The sequence below is a fragment of the Pleurodeles waltl genome, chromosome 1_2 (assembly GCF_031143425.1).
Source record: "Pleurodeles waltl isolate 20211129_DDA chromosome 1_2, aPleWal1.hap1.20221129, whole genome shotgun sequence".
Taxonomy (NCBI): domain Eukaryota; kingdom Metazoa; phylum Chordata; class Amphibia; order Caudata; family Salamandridae; genus Pleurodeles; species Pleurodeles waltl.
Window position 1 is genome coordinate 530,088,280 of NC_090437.1, and position 18,527 is coordinate 530,106,806.

Genomic DNA, 18,527 nt, shown 5'->3' on the forward strand with positions numbered 1-18,527 from the left:
ATCCCATGGTCCCAGTGGTCTGTAGCACAGACCCTGGTACTGCCAAACTGCCCTTCCTGTGGTTTCACTGCAGCTGCTGCTGTTGCCAACCCCTCAGACAGGCAGCTGCCCTCCTGGGGTCCAGCCAGGCCTGGCCCAGGATGGCAGAACAAAGAACTTCCTCTGAGAGAGGGTGTGACACCCTCTCCCTTTGGAAAATGGTGTGAAGGCAGGGGAGGAGTAGCCTCCCCCAGCCTCTGGAAATGCTTTCTTGGGCACAGATGTGCCCAATTCTGCATAAGCCAGTCTACACCGGTTCAGGGACCCCTTAGCCCCTGCTCTGGCGCGAAACTGGACAAAGGAAAGGGGAGTGACCACTCCCCTGACCTGCACCTCCCCTGGGAGGTGTCCAGAGCTCCTCCAGTGTGCTCCAGACCTCTGCCATCTTGGAAACAGAGGTGCTGCTGGCACACTGGACTGCTCTGAGTGGCCAGTGCCACCAGGTGACGTCAGAGACTCCTGCTGATAGGCTCCTTCAGGTGTTAGTAGCCTATCCTCTCTCCTAGGTAGCCAAACCCTCTTTTCTGGCTATTTAGGGTCTCTGTCTCTGGGGAAACTTCAGATAACGAATGCATGAGCTCAGCCGAGTTCCTCTGCATCTCTCTCTTCACCTTCTGATAAGGAAACGACTGATGACCGCGCTGGAAGCCTGCAAACCTGCAACATAGTAGCAAAGACGACTACTGCAACTCTGTAACGCTGATCCTACCGCCTTCTCGACTGTTTTCCTGCTTGTGCATGCTGTGGGGGTAGCCTGCCTCCTCTCTGCACCAGAAGCTCCGAAGAAATCTCCTGTGGGTCGACGGAATCTTCCCCCTGCAACCGCAGGCACCAAAAAGCTGCATTACCGGTCCCTTGGGTCTCCTCTCAGCACGACGAGCGAGGTCCCTCGAATCCAGCGACTCTGTCCAAGTGACCCCCACAGTCCAGTGACTCTTCAGCCCAAGTTTGGTGGAGGTAAGTCCTTGCCTCACCTCGTTGGGCTGCATTGCTGGGAACCGCGACTTTGCAGCTACTCCGGCCCCTGTGCACTTCCGGCGGAAATCCTTTGTGCACAGCCAAGCCTGGGTCCACGGCACTCTAACCTGCATTGTATGACTTTCTAAGTTGGTCTCCGGCAACGTGGGACTCCTTTGTGCAACTTCGGCAAGCACCGTTTCACGCATCCTCGTAGTGCCTGTTTCTGGCACTTCTCTGGGTGCTACCTGCTTCAGTGAGGGCTCTTTGTCTTGCTCGACGTCCCTTCTCTCTTCAGGTCCAATTTGCAACCTCCTGGTCCCTCCTGGGCCCCAGCAGCGTCCAAAAACGCCAAAAGCACGATTTGCAGCTAGCAAGGCTTGTTGGCGTTTTTTTGGCAGGAAAACACTTCTGCACAACTCTCCACGGCGAGTGGGATCCGTCCACCAAAGGGGAAGTCTCTAGCCCTTTTCGTTTCTGCAGAAACCTCAGCTTCTTCTGTCCAGTTGAAGCTTCTTTGCACCCGCAGCTGGCATTTCCTGGGCATCTGCCCATCTCCGACTTGCTTGTGACTTTTGGACTTGGTCCCCTTGTTCCACAGGTACCCTAGATTGGAAATCCACAGTTGTTGCATTGCTGGTTTGTGTCTTTCCTGCATTATTCCTCTAACACAACTACTTTGTCCTTAGGGGAACTTTAGTGCACTTTGCACTCACTTTTCAGGGTCTTGGGGAGGGTTATTTTTCTAACTCTCACTATTTTCTAATAGTCCCAGCGACCCTCTACAAGGTCCCATAGGTTTGGGGTCCATTCGTGGTTCGCATTCCACTTTTGGAGTATATGGTTTGTGTTGCCCCTATCCCTATGTTTCCCCATTGCATCCTATTGGAACTATACATTGTTTGCACTGTTTTCTAAGACTATACTGCATATTTTTGCTATTGTGTATATATATCTTGTGTATATTTCCTATCCTCTCACTGAGGGTACACTCTAAGATACTTTGGCATATTGTCATAAACATAAAGTACCTTTATTTTTAGTATAACTGTGTATTGTGTTTTCTTATGATATTGTGCATATGACACTAAGTGGTACTGTAGTAGCTTCACACGTCTCCTAGTTCAGCCTAAGCTGCTCTGCTAAGCTACCATTATCTATCAGCCTAAGCTGCTAGACACCCTATACACTAATAAGGGATAACTGGGCCTGGTGCAAGGTGCAAGTACCCCTTGGTAATCACTACAAGCCAGTCCAGCCTCCTACACCCGCCATAGGCAAAAGCGTCTGTTGGCGGGACACCAGCCACTTTTACAATCAAGACCCTCATGAATAGCCTTCCCGCTGATGCAATGGTGGCGGCAAATCCTCCACACCTGAGTTGGTGGATTGGGAGGGATAATTGAACGAAACTCACCCTTTTTTCAACTTTTCCCATTTCCTGCCAGCATGAACCAGTTCATGCATATACTGCTTTTGCTGCTGCCCCTGGACCAAGACGAAAATCACCAGAACCAACGGAAAGTCAATGTATCATCTGTCATCCTCTGAACTATTGGGGCATATTAGCACTGAACTGTACATGTTTAAAAAATATTTCAAAGCAATAGTACAATGATGCATAATGCATATGTTTGTATTATTGTAGCCAGAATTTTTTTTTTAAAACACCTCAACATATTAGTAACGCCTACTAATCTGGTACTAATTGTCTTCATGACAAATGATACCTACACAATTAGTCACAGCAATCCCAAATAGAAATGTATCCATACTGGTGTGTGCAATCATTTTCCCCAAACTACCATATCATATACATAAACAGTATACCCAATAGGACCTAACGCAGATCCATGATAATGTAGCAATTGTACTACAAAATGCTAGAAGTGGGTGTATACAGATTGTACAGCCAATCTTACCTCTAAACTGCAAACATGTCAGAGATGCAAGAAGTTCACATGTCCCCTTGGTTTGTGCAATTTATGCAATTAGATGCCACTTAACTACAAAGTGTTGTGTTCCCTGTGTAATGCATTTGTGCATATCATTGACACATCATGTCAAAATAAACACATGTTCTCCGGTCACAATATCAAAAACACCAAAATTAACATGTCCCTCAAATATGTACAAAACTAATATGTGCAATTAAGAAAATAACTAAAATATACAACCTATGCTTGTCACTGTAACATATAAGAGTAAGTACATTGGAAGACATACCATCATCAGCAGACAATTAGTAGCAATCTAAAAATAAGGCCAGGACAAAGGTATTCTCAAAATAAAAATATGTTATATAAATTACATTACTCTCTCATGAGTAAAATAAACATTATAGCAAAGAAAAAACAAAAGCAGAAGGAAATGACTTGCCTCCTAATGTCACTGCCAAAATATACCTCCTATGGAAGGGGCAACTATGATGAAGAGAGGAGGCACCTCAATAATCTTACTGGGGTTTGTCCTTGGGTTTGGGAGTGGTGGGTTTAGATCTGGGAGTGGTAGGTTTGGATTTGGGAGGGGTGAGTTTGGTTTTAGGAGGGGTGGGTTTGGATTTAGAAGGGGTTGGATTTGATTTGGGAGTGATCAGTTGGGATGTGGAAGGGGCGGCTTGGAATGGGGAATAAGTGGGTTTGGATTTGGAAGGGGTGGGTTGGATTGGGGTATGGAAGCGATCAGTTATGGTGTTGAAGGGGTGGTTTGGGGTCGTTATTGGGTGGGCTAAGGTATGGAAGGGGTGCGTAGATGTTTGGATGGGATTGTCTGGGATGAGAAAGGGGCCAGGGCAAGCATTAAGTACTCCTTCAGGAAAGAGGTAGAGTGTTCGGAAGGGATTTGGTATTGGGAGGTAGAGGGCATGGCAGTATCTGTTGTGCATGTGTCTGTTGATGGTGGGGGTGCCTGAGAGTTGGGTATATGTGGTGTATGTTTTGCTTTATGTTTTGTACCAGGTGTATGTTGTGTGGGTGAGCATGGGTGTTTGTCTACAGCATGTGTGTGTGGTTGTGTCTGCTGTGGAGATGCTGTAAGTGGTTGTGGTGCCTGTTGATATGCTTGGGCATGTGTTTGTCTTGGTGGATGTGGTACCTATAGGCGGGTGGTGGTGGGTGTAGGTGTTTGTGTTGTGGTGAGTGTGGTGTCAACACGTGTGTCTTCAGGGGTGCTGGTGGTGAGTGTGGTTGTCTATGTCGTAGTGGGTCTGGTGTCTGTGGGTTTGTTATTAGTAAGTGCAGATATGTGTGTTAGGGTGTGGTGTCTGGGGTCGTGTTGATGTGTGTGGTGTCTGCATGTGTGTGTGTGTTTTTGTTTGTACCATGTTTATGTTAATGTGAGGATTTGCTGCTTGTGTGTGTTTGCATAGGTGCATGGAAAGGTATGTGCATGCTCTGGATAGGGCTGGGCAGAGAGATTTGAAATGAAGAAGGCATGGGAGTTGGGGTACAAGGCTGAGGTGGGTGGGAGACTGTGGTCACTGAGGAGGCCAGGCCCTGGAATGACTGCTGTAGGCCAGGCATGGCACCGTGAATGCCATTCCGGTAAGGTAGCATCTGGGTCATCTGACCACTAAGCCCCTGAATGGCATTTAGTACTGCAGTCTGGCCTACAGCAATGGTCTGCAATAGATCAATAGCCTCCTCATTGAAAGCAGCCTGGGAGACAGGGAAAGGGGCCTGCAGCAAAGGTGACATGAGCCCTTTTAGGGGAGCAGCTTCAGCCAAATGGGGGGAGCAAGAGAAAGGGTAGAGATAGAAATGCGGGTGGCGGACAATGATGCAGGGGGAACTGTAGCAGTAGGGTCTGCCACTACTAAGGACTCATGTTAGAACTGGCATCCTTGGCATGATCTCACTTAACTTTTTGCCTCTGCTTCCCAGGTTGTTGCCATGTGCCGGACTCAGTTTTTGCTGTTTTTGTTACTCTGGGCACTGTACCATTGCTGACCAGTGCTAACATGCAAGTGCTCCCTGTGTGAAATTGCATGTGTAATTGGGTTTCCCATGATTGGCATATTTGATTTAGTAGCAAGTCACTAGTAAAGTGCAATAGAAGTGCCTAGGGCATGTAAATCAAATGCTACTAGTGGGCATGCAGCACTGATTGTTCCACCCACGAGTACCCCTGTAAACATGGCTCAGACCTGCCACAGCAGTGGTTTTAAACTGCCAATTCGACCTGGCAAGTTTAGCTACTTGCCAGGCCGCAACCTTTCCTTTTTGTACATTAAAGACAAATATTGGTCCTAGGTAGCCCCATGGGCAGGGTGCAATGTATGTTAAAGGTAGGACATGTACTTGTGTGGTTTTACATGTCCTAACAGTGAAATACTACCAAATTCAGTTTTCACTGGTGCAAGGCCTATCTCTCTCATAGGTTAACATGGGGGCTGCCTTTAAATATTATTAAAGTGCAGTTTCCCTTTGAGAGCAGATAGAAATGTAGAGTTTGATATTTCTGAACTCACAATTTAAAAATGCATCTGTTAGTGAAGTTGGTTTTTAGGTTGGTAGTTTGAAAATGCTAGTTTTAGAAAGTAGGCATTTTCTTTCTTTAACCATTCTGTGACTCTGCCTGTTTGTGGATTCCCTGTCTGGGTCAGACTGACAATTGGGCTGTTTGTGAATTTCCTCTAGACAGTGACACAAAGGTAGCTGTGGTATAGCCTGCACATCCTGATGACCTATCTGGGCTAGAGTGGAGGGAAGTGTGGTCACTTACACCTGAATGGGCTATGCCTTCCCTACCCCAATGCAGTCTCCAACCCCCTGGTGTGTGTCTAGGGTCTGGCCTGAGCAAGGCAGTATCCTGTAAGCAACAGAGACTTCTCTTTAAAGCTGGGCAACTTCAAAGGCAGAAAGGGGTATACGTATTGGACCCAAAACCCCAGACTTAGTTCACTCCTGGATTCAAGAGGAACCTCTGCCAAGTAGAAGAGCTGAAGAGCTCAGGAGAAGTGCTGCCCCTGCCCTGTGACTGTGATTTGTTGGGCTATCCTGCAGTTGCTGCTTCTTCCTGTGAAAGGGGACAAAGACTGGACTTTGTGGTATATTCCTTCTTGAGAAGAATCTCCAAGGGCTTAGACTGAGCTTGCCCCTGCTCTGAAGTCTCAGGGCCATCCAACACTTCCTCTGCCAGCATCTGGACTCTCTGCTGAGAATCATGCCTTGCCAAGTGGTTCATAATCCATTCCCTGGGCCCTTGAAAGGAGAAGCTGGTAGAAAACCAATAAGATCCAAGAAATCTGACTTCGGACGACTCCGGACTGACGCTGCTGCCGACGAAGATGTGGTCCTCGCTGGAGTGCAACAACCCTACAGGCCTGATGCTGCTGCAGCCTCTCTGAAGTCCACAACTTCATGGAAGTCGCAGAACCACATCATGATTGCCAGATATCGACCCCGCTGGAAGTAGGTGGATCTCACGCTTTGCACCGAAACTAGTGTGGTGTCCATTTTGTAGTGTCTCACTGTATTACTGTGTGTGTTGGTGCAAATACTTTACACATTGCTTCTGAGATAAGTCTTTCTGCTCCTGCCAACCTACCAAGGGGGTGAGCGGGAGTTAACCTGGTGTGTTTCTCATTTGTCCTGACTAGAATGAGGGCACTTGCTTGGACAGGGGGTAACCTGACTGCCAACCAAAGACCCCATTTCTAACACTGGTGATCAGCGGTGAAGATTGGATTTGTATTTGTACTTGACATACAGTGATTAAGAGTACACTACTGTTTTCAGAGCAGAACATTACATGACCACATACCACTTGATTTTGTGTTTTTGCTTTTTCTCTTTTTTGATTTTTGAACTTCTCATAGGGAACTCTTTCTCCTTCCTTTGAACTTTGCACTTTTGACTTGCCATCATGTCTCAATCTGGAGATGCACCAGCTGGAGATGTTTTTGAGTTGGAGAAGTTGGAGAGTTATACAGTTCCTCAACTGAAACAGTTCAGTAAGGTTAGTGCCTGTTCCATTGGGAGCTCTACCAGGAAGGAGGAGCTGCAAAAGGCAATGTGGGCCTGGGTGACAGACAAGGGGGTTGGGAGCACACAGAGGAGGAGATTGAGGATGAGGAGGTGCAAAACAGCCATGAGGATGTAGTAGAGGTACCTGCCTGGGGGGGAGGGTCTCTAAGGCAGATAGTAGAGTGTCCTCTAAGGGTCTGACTCTTGTAGAGTTGCAGGACAGACAGTAAGAAAAAGTGCAACAGTTTTAGTTACAGAAGCTTAAAATGGAGAGGGAGAAGTAGGAGAGGAGGATGGCCATTGAGGACAAAAAGATGCGTTTGGCTCATGAGCTTAGTTTGAGGGAACTAAATCATAGGAGCCAGTCTAGTAGAGAAGGTGGCAGCAGTACCACAGTGCAGCCTGAGAGGAGGGTGCACATTCCCAAAGACCTAATTAGGGATTCCAAGATGGAGGAAGACATATACTTGTAGTTTAAGGGGTATGAGTCTGCTCGACACATGAACATGGTACCCGAAGCACAGTGGGGGGCGTGTCTGTTGAACACTTTCAGGTAGAGTGGAGGAATACTCTAACATCCTTAGGGAATCCTCATGGGCTCACTTACTCTATCATGAAGGACACCCTACTCACAAGATATGGTCTCACCCCTGAGCAGTTTAAGGAAACATTTAGGTCCTACAAAAAGAAAGAATCCCAAACTTGGCTAGAATGTGTTGATTCTTTCTGCAGGTTACTGGATGGTTAGGTGAAGGGCAGTAAGGTAACAACTTATGAGGGGCTTTACAACTTGATTGCTTGGGAACACTTATACAGTCTTTGTTTTCCAGACTGTGCCAGTACCTGATTGACAGCAAGCTGACTGACCCCAGGAAGTTTGCACAGGAAGCGGACCATTAAGAGAGTACCCGGGTCCAAAAGAGGTATGGGGAGACTACGCCAAGGGTGGGCAGGGTCCCTCTCAAAAGAAGTGGGGGACTAAGAGTAAATAAGGGGAGTTCTCTAAAGGGCCCACACCTAGTTCCCAGGGTAAGAAATCCGAACCCCCAGTTGAGAAGAAGCTATGGTTTTCTAAAGGGAAATCTGCAGCGGGGATCCCTACAAGTGTTGTGCATGTTACCAGGTTGGTAATGTGAGGGGGATCCCAAATGATCCAAGTGGACATAGGCACCCACTGGTGCTCAGTAACAGGGTTTGGTCAGTGTAGCGCTTGGGGAGGGGTTGGTTCCAGGTGGGTGGGAGCCAGCTGAGATAACCCTTGTCTCACTAGGAGACAGTGAGATGGTCCAGAGAACCCTTGTCCCCGAAACCACTAAAAAGTACAGGCAGTGGGTGACCATCAATGGACAGAGGTTAGAGGCTCTGAGAGACACAGGAGCCAGTGTGACTACTGTGAGAAGTCACCTGGTATCTGAACAGCGGATAGATCCCCAGGTACTTCACCAAGTAGTTGCAGTAGACAACTGAGAGCGTCTGTGCAGAGTGGAGGAGGCTCCCTTTGAATGGGGGTTCTCTTGAGAGTAGATGTGCTTGGCAATGACCTGGATAATTCCCCTTGGAAGGAGGTGGTACACAGGTCTCACTTGGAGATGTTGAGTCTGCCTTGGTGGGTGTGTGTGTCCACCTGTTTGATTGCTGCCCATCAGGGAACAGGTAGCTGAACTAGGTTAGGTCCCTGAGCTGACTCAGTGGCAGTAGGAAGGGGGCCACCAGGGAAGCATTGTGTGATGCACAGAGGGCAGGCGCTATTCTGGAGGTTTTGTGGTGGCAGGCTGCAGATCAGGCATCTGGCAATGAGTCTGGAGCACACCTGATCTACTGGGAGGAACACCTCCTGCATAGTGAGCCTGGGTCAGCCTGTGTGCTGGTGGTACCCCAGTGCTTCAGAGCCTTCCTACTGGGTCTGGCTCATAATGTGCCTTAAGTTAGACATTTGGGACAGGACAAGACCTTTGATTGGCTTGTCACCCACTTTTACTGGCCCCAAATGCGCTGGCACTCTGATGCGCACCCTAGGTCTTGCCAAACTTGTCAAGCAAGTGGCAAGAGTGGGGGGAAATGTAAGGCTCCCCTCCAACTTTTTCCTGTTGTCAGCACCCACTTTTAAAGGGTGGGTATTGACATTGTGGGGCCTCTGGATCCCAGAACAGCCATGGGCAACAGGTTCATTCTGGTCTTGGTGGGCTATGCCATCTGGTATCCAGAAGCCATTCCTTTGAGGTCAATCACCTCTCCTGTGGTGGGACGTGCATTGATGGGGGTTTTTACCCGCATGCGGTCCCCAAGGAAGTGGTATCTGATAGGAGTACCAACTTCATATTAACATATATATGAAGTATCTGCAGAAGGAGTGTGGGATGACATATAAGCTCACCACTACTTACTACCCCAAAAGTAACAGTCTGCTTGAGAGATTCAAAAGCACCTTGAGGGGCATGATCATAGGCCTGTAAGAGAACTTGAGGCGTAAGTGGGGAGTCCTCTTGCCTTCTGATCGCCTACAGGGAGGTGGCTCAAAAGGGTCTTGGATTTAGCCCTTTTAAGTTACTGTATGGCCACCCTGTCAGGGGACCTCTGAGTCTGGTTAGGGAAGGCTTGCAGAAAGCCTCCTGTATGCCCCAGGATGTATTCAGTTACATGCTGGCTTTTAGGAATCAGACAGACTGCTTCAGGAATCTCACCCAAGAGAACCTAGAAGCAAGCCAGGAAGATATGAAGCGCTTGTATGACCAGAATGCCACTCTGGTTGAGTTTCAGGCTGGCCAGAAAGTATGGGTAATGGCCCCAGCTGAGCCTAAAGCTCTCTGGGATAAGTGGACTGGGCCATTTGAGGTAGTGGAGCACAATTGTGAGGTCACCTATCTGGTGAACTTGCATACTCACAACATACAAATTGCCAATCTCTTAGCCACTGTTGTTTCTCTGTATGGCAAATGTATTTGATGGCATTAGTAAATACATAGGTCTGGATACATTTCTAAACCACTTCAGTCCAGAGAAAAACCTTTTCCAGTTATCCAAAAGAAACATGTTTTGGGCCTAATATTGACTCATCAAGATGGGATACTCTAACATCTATGTGATGGGACCTTCCATCTTCAATCATCATTTAAGTATCACTTTGGTCACCATCCTTGTTTTCTTACCTAGACATACCTAAGGACACTTAAGTGTAATTTGGGGTATTTGTAACTCTGTCACCAATGTGGACACATTACTGTTCGTTTCAATCAATACATCCTGGCATGGAAATTCATGTTGGTTGTCACAGACTGGCTTATATGCACATTTGGGAAGGACAGAGGCTTCATGACAACCTGATACAGTCTACATGAAATAAACTAAGTTTTGCTATTGCAACATATTTTAAACATTTATCAGATATAGAATTATGCCAAAATACAAGTTTCCAGTCCTTTTAGTCCAGAAGCTCATGATCATATTTTCATTGTACCTACTTACCAATGTAATGTCTGAGACATAAACTGTCTCACAGGGTCTACATTACCTACTCACATTTGTGATGGAGCATCACACCTATCTAATCCTCAAATTAAGCATGTTTGGTGCAAATGTCCCTTCTACATTGAGGATATGCAGGTACCCCCTTTTTCTCATGCAGCCATGTGTCTACTCAAAACAATAGTTGGCTTGTGAGAGGAATCCAGTAACAACCTTTAGAATAAAACAATACGCCAAAACCTAACATCAGACATTGTCTGAAAAACATACACTTTCAGAAACCCTTGTCAACCACATTGATGACAAACAACATTGCTGTGAATAAAAAACGTTAAACAACAAAATAGCTAAATACAATAATTTACCCTATTGATGCTGTTTTTGGGCCCTCAACTGCCAATCAAGCTCTGGGTATGCCACCGCAAGGATACAGGAATTTACGGGGTCATGCTGTGGCACTCGCACTTGCCTCATTGGGAGGCCTGGAAGAGCTGGACTTTAGCTGACTTCCTGCTCCAGCATCGGAGGTCCTCCCACATCTTCCTATAATGCAGGCTGTGCCTCATAAAGACTCCCAGGGTCCCCACCTTCTTCAGGATGGCCTTCCACAGTTCCTGCTTCTGATTATCATTGGCCTGTATGGGTGAGAAAAAAATACAACAAAAGATGCTTTAAGTGATTGTGTTTGTCTGTAGTTCAGCTATACAATTTTTTGCATCTCTCATATACATTCCCAGAACAGTTGTTACAGATCATTTACAAAAAAAAAAAAAAAAGTTTCTAGGACACACTGATTTGCAGTGGTCTACGGAGTGGCCTCAACACTTTCTTTCTCCTCAAGTTACCAACATCCAACATCCTCTAAACCAGGGATAGGAAACTTTTCAAGTGGTGAGACCCGATGCGGATTAGTCAAACTCATTGTGAGCTACTGAAGGCTGAAAACATGTACATAATTTAAACATAGCCACAAGCACAACTACATTTTATTGATGCCTAATCTTTTAACAGTCAGATACTATGGTTTGAAACACATACACTGATTAAGAGCAGTATAGCCCTTTGTCAGAGAGAGCGTGGGTTTGGATGACGTATGATCAAGTGTGTGTTGTAATGGGACATAGTTGTATGGCTGATTAAGAGCACGGGTCATTTAGACTGTCAGCACAGGAAATACCTTTCCCCATATTCGCCAACATGACATATTTGAAACATGAAGATACTCCTAATCCAAAATATGGGTTGTACATTCACTTGACTGAACAGCATCAGACAACTCCATAACTTCAGAGATACTACTAGGACCTTACATTTTCCTCTATTCATCCTGAGCTGTAAGTTTTCACTTAAACTAGTGGTACTGTGCCCACTAACCACTGAAGGTAAGGTGCCTGCAGTTTGGCTAATTACACCTGGAATTGTGAGAAACATGCACTGAAAACACAACTCATTCTTGCAGGTGAATTTTCATTTCAATGCACAGAAATGTTTTACCAACCTCAAACAACACCCTGTACCCACTAAATCATTCAGTTTACTACACTCTAATAACAACGCTTTAGTCACGAACCGAAAAGGATCAAATAGCCTGTGGACAAAGAGGGAACAAGTTACTTTGGCAAACATTTTACATTCAAACATGTACAAGCAAGGATGTCCCTGGTGAGGAGCTCCAACTAGTCAAAGGAGAAGCAGAGCCCTGTCACCTGCTTTGCCCAGCAACCTGGGTCCCAGAGGCTGGTGAAAGCAGCAAATAAATGAGGAGGCAAGTGAGCTTTTTTCAATAGACCGCGTAAAGTACATGCTAATGGTGTCTGCAACAAAGATGGACCCAGCCGTTGTCTTTCTTTTGTAGCTGTCACACATGTTAGCGTGTGGCAGTGCCCACCATGGAGTAATCCACCCACTGCTGGGGCAACTTCTGCCACCTACCGACGGATAGCCAACGTCCTGGCGGCAAGGTTAGGCAGCCGCCATTTTAGGATGTGTAGCTGTGTATTTGTAAATTGTTTGTGCATCTCCAGCACTCCAAGTGATGGCTACTTTGTATGCATATCTCAGTTATGGATGACACTGTTTTCTGCAAGATATGACACATAAAACAGTGAACCATTTCTGTGTTTTATATTAATAGTGCTACTGCATGTGTAAGTCATTTGTTGATGTTAATTAGAAAAAAAATGAATAATGTGCAAATAATACATTTCAAATGTGTTATTCACACATTATTTGTATAAAATGTCACATATGTGAATACATATCAATTTACAGTAGCAAAGATGCTTGAAAAGTATGGTAAAATAAATGACTCAATAAGATCACTAATCGAACCTAGACATGAGGTATGTATTGATTGTGAAAGTATTATGTTTTTATTGATAGTTTGTTTTTATTACATGCAGACACATGAACCCAGGGATGGGTAGAAAAGGGCATCCTCAAGTCTTCAGACTATTTCCAAAGCTTGCCACCACGTAGGAAAGGGATATAATCAAAAGATGTAGATTAAATAGGCAAACTTTACTGGATTTGTGTCAGCAGCTGGAGCCCCATCTTATGCCTCCAGATATGAATACAAGACCGATAACAGCAATAGTGAAACCCATGGAAGTACTTTTGTTTTGTGGCCACTGGGCTCTTTTTAATTCACTGCAGAAGTATCTGGAGACATGTTGCAACTAACTTTCAGTGGTGTTCTACAAGAGGCCATTGCTTCACTGATGAGACACATCAACAGCTTCATCAGTTTCCAAGAGTTCAGGATTTAGCCAATTTGAAGGGAGACATTTATGAGTTGGGTGGCCTACCACATGTGGTTGGAGCAATCGATGGCATGCATATTGTATTGATGACACCACATGCAAGAGAACTGATCTACCTCAATTAAACGAGCTTTCATTCCATCAATATTCAAGTTGCCTGCTTACCGGATTTGTACATTTCAAAAGTGTGTGCCTACTATTTTGGGGCAATGCATTTCCTTTGTACTACGGAACAGCACCATACCCCTGCAAATGTCACAACTTGGACCTGAGAGATCCTGGCTTATTGGTAAGCACATTATAACTTGAGGAACATTTGCTCTAATCCTAGTTCAGGAATGTACAATGGCTTGATATGATTTTAATCTGTCAGTGTATTGCTTAAATGTAGGAGACTCAGCAAATCCTAACATACAATAGTTGTTGGCGCTGCTGAGGAATCCAACAATGCTAGGGGAACTCTGCTTCACTTAGGCCCGTCGAAGAACACAGAGACCAGTAGAGCGGACATTTGGGCTCCTGAAGGCCAGATTCAGGTGTCTGGACACCTGCCCTGCTCTACTCACCCGATAAAATGTGCAACATCATGGTTGCCTGCTGCATGCTACACAACATTGACCTGTGACAGAACATTCCAATGATCGCAGAGGATGGGGACCGTGAAGAGTCACCAGGTGAGGATGCTGAGAAGCCCATTGAAGATAACAGTGGTGAAGAGAAAGGAATTTAATTATGTCAAGATGTCATTGGCCATTTTGTCACCTTAGTGTAAGTGTACTGTTACATATTGTGTTATTCAATGTCAGAACAACTAAGGAACATATCAGCCTGCTATGGTAATGTGGTAGGTATGGTAAGGAAAGTCAAAGATAAAGATCTTTGTGGATCAGAGTTTCCATAAATTCATTTCAGTGTTTCTTGACATTGAAAAAACTTTGCTGGTGCTAAGTATATGTGTCCTAATTTATCATTTGAGCCAAGTTGTAAATGTGATATAATTAATTTTACTTGTTATTCTGTTTCAGGATCTTTCACCATGTCATCTTTATTTGGAAATTTCAGAGTAGTGACATTTGCAGTGATATGTTACTGTTGGAAAGTACAAAGAGAACATGGGTGGATCCTGTGGCAGACACCCAATTGGGATGGACATATCTTGTACAGAGACAACTTGCACTGTGATTGAATGGAAGTTCTTAGGATTGTATCAGACCTGTTTTCTGTTGGATGTTTCCACTAAAGCAATATGTGTTGCAGAACTTGCTCTAACCACGTGTATGTCAAGCCATAGCATAATGGTCTTCCTTCACATTGGCTAAATCTTTAATTTGTGTTCTGTGTATGAACTGTTGATGTGTCTCCTCATAGTTGAAAGGACTTTTCCATTAATCTAAAGTGCTGAAAGAGCAGGGTGTAAGGAGCTGTGCTGTTGGTTTGCCCAGGATGTGGAAATAATAGGCCCTGATGAAGTCTCTGTCAAGAGATGAAGCACTTTGGCTGGGTCTGCTGTATTAGTTTTGAAAATTTTAAATAAAGATAGCACTATAAATTCATGCAAAGCCTTATTTTGGAAATATGATGGACAGTGACATGGGGGACTAAGAAGTGTGACCATCCACTACAGAATAACGTATGAAATGTCCTGAAGAATTTGAAGGAAATGTTTTGTAATGTGGATCCCTTCCTCTATCGTGTAGCCTACTTTTGGACATATGCCTTCACGGAGACATGACAATCCACATACTTTTGCTTTCTTTGATGTAGCTGACTTACGTGCATCTGTTTTATGCTTGCCTTTCATGGTCAATGCTGCTTCATTGTATGCTGTCCCTGTTTCCATGTCAGTAGCTTGTTGGTAATTTTTACTCATTCCTCTGCTCTCACAGCCACCAACATTTTCTCCAGACTTATTGTCTCTCTCAACATGCACCTTCTAAAAGAATCTGAAAAGCAGCAGGCACATGGCTTCTTCATTAGTATAGTCACAGACACTGCAATGTGTAATAAGTGCGTCAAGTCTTTCAACAAGCTAATCCATTGTTTCACCAGTCTGTTGTCATGCTTTGTTGAAGATATACCTTTCATAATCAACATTTGTCATTGGATTGAACTTGACTGCTAGCCTTTCCTTCACGTTTTGGTACGATGTTGCATCATTCTGTGAAACCTTTTTAAGTGCAATTCTTTCACTCCATCACCTGCAAGGGTTTTCGAATATTTGATGATTTTCTTATGATCTTTTCCCTCTAGCGCATCTATGAAGTCATCAAATGTTTCAATCAATGTAGTCAACCTAGCACCAATGTTCTGTTTCTTGGGTGTGTTGAACGGCTATAGTGGCTTCAAGAACACAGCTGCATTGTATTTCGTGCTCCCTTCTGCTCACATTCCATTAGCATATGTTGTTTAACTGATTTTGCACCTTTGCAAGCATCACCTCCATGCAAAGGCCTACATCGCTGTATGCTTCAATTGCCTGTGAATGTGATTATGCTCTCAGTTTCTTGTACCTTGTTGGCGATATATTTATTTTCTTTTTTTGTCCAAATAGTTGCTCTATGTTCAGGGTGCAGTGCAGCATCTCTGCTGATAACTTCACCTGCGATATCGGCTGGCATTTCGAATGCACTCCTCTGCAGGGCCTTCAATTGCTTCTCCTGCCGTGTATGGGCTGGAGCAGGGGTTTGACTCCACATGTGCCGGTCGCAGACTGCTTTGCATTGATTCTGGGCACATGTGGCACACACGAGCAGTTTGATGTAGTGTGGCAAACTCTCAGGGAAAGCAGTCTTGTTTTCCACGGGCACGTAATTATCTACTGTAGTCAGTTGTAGTGCCTTCCTCTTTCCTGGAGCATGCAAATAGATTATGCCACACACAGGAGCTACAGTAAAGCATGCTTTTGTTCTCCAACATCCATCCACACATTGACCATTACCTCACACTTCCCAGAACCACACCCTGACACCTCCCCTGCATATCATGTAGTTCCTGTTCAGAGTCTGCCCAGAACCACAAGGGTTTTAGTGTGAATAGCATCAATATGCTGCAGACAAGTGTAGAGTGTTTAAACTCCTTCGGTTTTACAATGCATATTCTAAAAGCAAGTAACAAAGTAATTCAATTTGGTAAAATTAAAGTTTATCTCACTTTAGAGCTGGCAAGGTCAAGATCAAATGGTAACTGGAGCATATGGCACTAAAGAGAGTGATAGAATATCTAGTACGCAACAAAAGAGAGGCTTAGACTATGAGAAAGAAACCCTTTATTCAGGAGACATATATGAGGCAGTTGTCAAGCCCAGAATACTGGCAGAAACTGACCACAATTTAAAGGTAATAGAACATTGGTAATAGTGCTTTATGCATTCTGTGCCTAAACCATACATATGTCCCACAAGACACAAGGTCCCTCGCTAACACACAGAACCAACCCGAGATAGACAGTTGCACCACAGAATAGGATGACTTAAAAACGAGTAATGAAGCATTTGCTAACATAAGACAAACACTGATAGAAAAACACTGAATCTTTAGTTTACAAAGGAAATACAAAAGATGTAAAAATATAATACATCACAAAGCCATTTAACATAAATAAACTTGCACAGAGTTGCACTGTTTTGTACAAGTGATGTGAACTATTTCTCTGTTAACAAACCTCTAAGTACCAACATATCTGAACACATGGTAACAAACTTAACCTTTCCTCCAAGTCCTGCCTCACTCAAATAAGTAAACACCCTACAAAGCCTTAAACATTTTAAGACCCAAGACACTGCAATGTGCTGCAGCAAGTGATAACAGTGACTTAATTGCATCCCCCCAACAACATACAACTGGCTACTGATCACCTGACACACTCACTTACCAAACTTGTTTGCCGTTCAGCCATGCTATTTACTTGGGCTGATAGAAACAAGGAACAGTGCAAAGTAACACTTGGGTGGTCATTCTGACCCCGGCCGGCGGCGGTAGCCGCCGGCCTGGCTGGGACCGCCAGAAGACCGTTCCGCGGTCAAAAGACCGCGGCGGTCATTCTGGGTTTCCCACTGGGCTGGCGGGCGACCGCCAAAAGGCCGCCCGCCAGCCCAGCGGGAAACACCCTTCCACGATGAAGCCGGCTCCGAATGGAGCCGGCGGAGTGGAAGGTGTGCGACGGGTGCAGTAGCACCCGTTGCGAATTTCAGTGTCTGCTGAGCAGACACTGAAATTCAAAGTGGGGCCCTCTTATGGGGGCCCCTGCAGTGCCCATGGCACTGGCATGGGCACTGCAGGGGCCCCCAGGGACCCCACGACACCCCTCACTGCCATCCTGTTCCTGGCGGTCGAAACCGCCAGGAACAGGATGGCGGTGAGGGGGTCGGAATCCCCATGGCGGCGCAGCAAGCTGCGCCGCCATGGAGGATTCCCATGGGCAGCGGAAAGTCGGCGGTACACCGCCGACTTTCAGTTTCTGGCCGCGACTGTACCGCCGCGGTCAGAATGCCCGGCGGAGCACCGCCAGCCTGTTGGCGGTGCTCCCGCCGAACCCGGCCCCGGCGGTCGGAATGACCCCCTTGGTCTCCGCAGGAGTAAGTCTTAACCTCCCTTCTCATGTAGTGCCCACCATGTCCTGGACCCTTGTAATTAGTGTTAGACGTGCTGCTCTTGCCTGGCTAGGACCTATCTGCCTGCTCATCTGCCCAAGGTGCAAGGTGCATCGACTGTTGGCCCGACTCTGTGGCCGTTACTGCGTTCTTCTTTGCAGCAGAAAGTCCTCTTCAGCTGCACCTCTCTGCAAAAATGTATTTGGCCTTGTGGACCCCTTGTTGGCTGCAGCCTGTAGTTTCAACCTGCTGGAGATGTTCAACTTTTAAAACAATTACAAAATCTGAAGGTATAAATCTTAACCCTGACCTTGCTGCACTCTAACCTATGAGGAATTATTCTTCAAAATGTATTAAGTCCAAACATAATCCCAAACCAAGCCCAATCCACTAAACACTTCATTGTGGTCAGCCTTAATTTTTGACTTTGCCACATTCTTGCGTGATTAAATGCCCAAGGTTTGCACTTTGAACTTTTAGGCACTATTTTACACTGAATAAATAATAATCTAACTCCGATTCTGCTGATTTCATTTATTTTGTTTAGGTGTAATTGCTTTAATTTAATCTTTCTATATTTTTCTAAATTTGTTTGGGATTTTTCGTGTGTTGTGTTTTCACTTTACTAATGCCTGTGTGCTGCAAAAATACAGAATATATTACCTCTAAGCTAAGCCTGACTTCTTTGTTCTAATGTAAGAGATTGTTAAACACAGGTTAATTAAGTGACTTGTGTAGTTCACCCTGACTAGG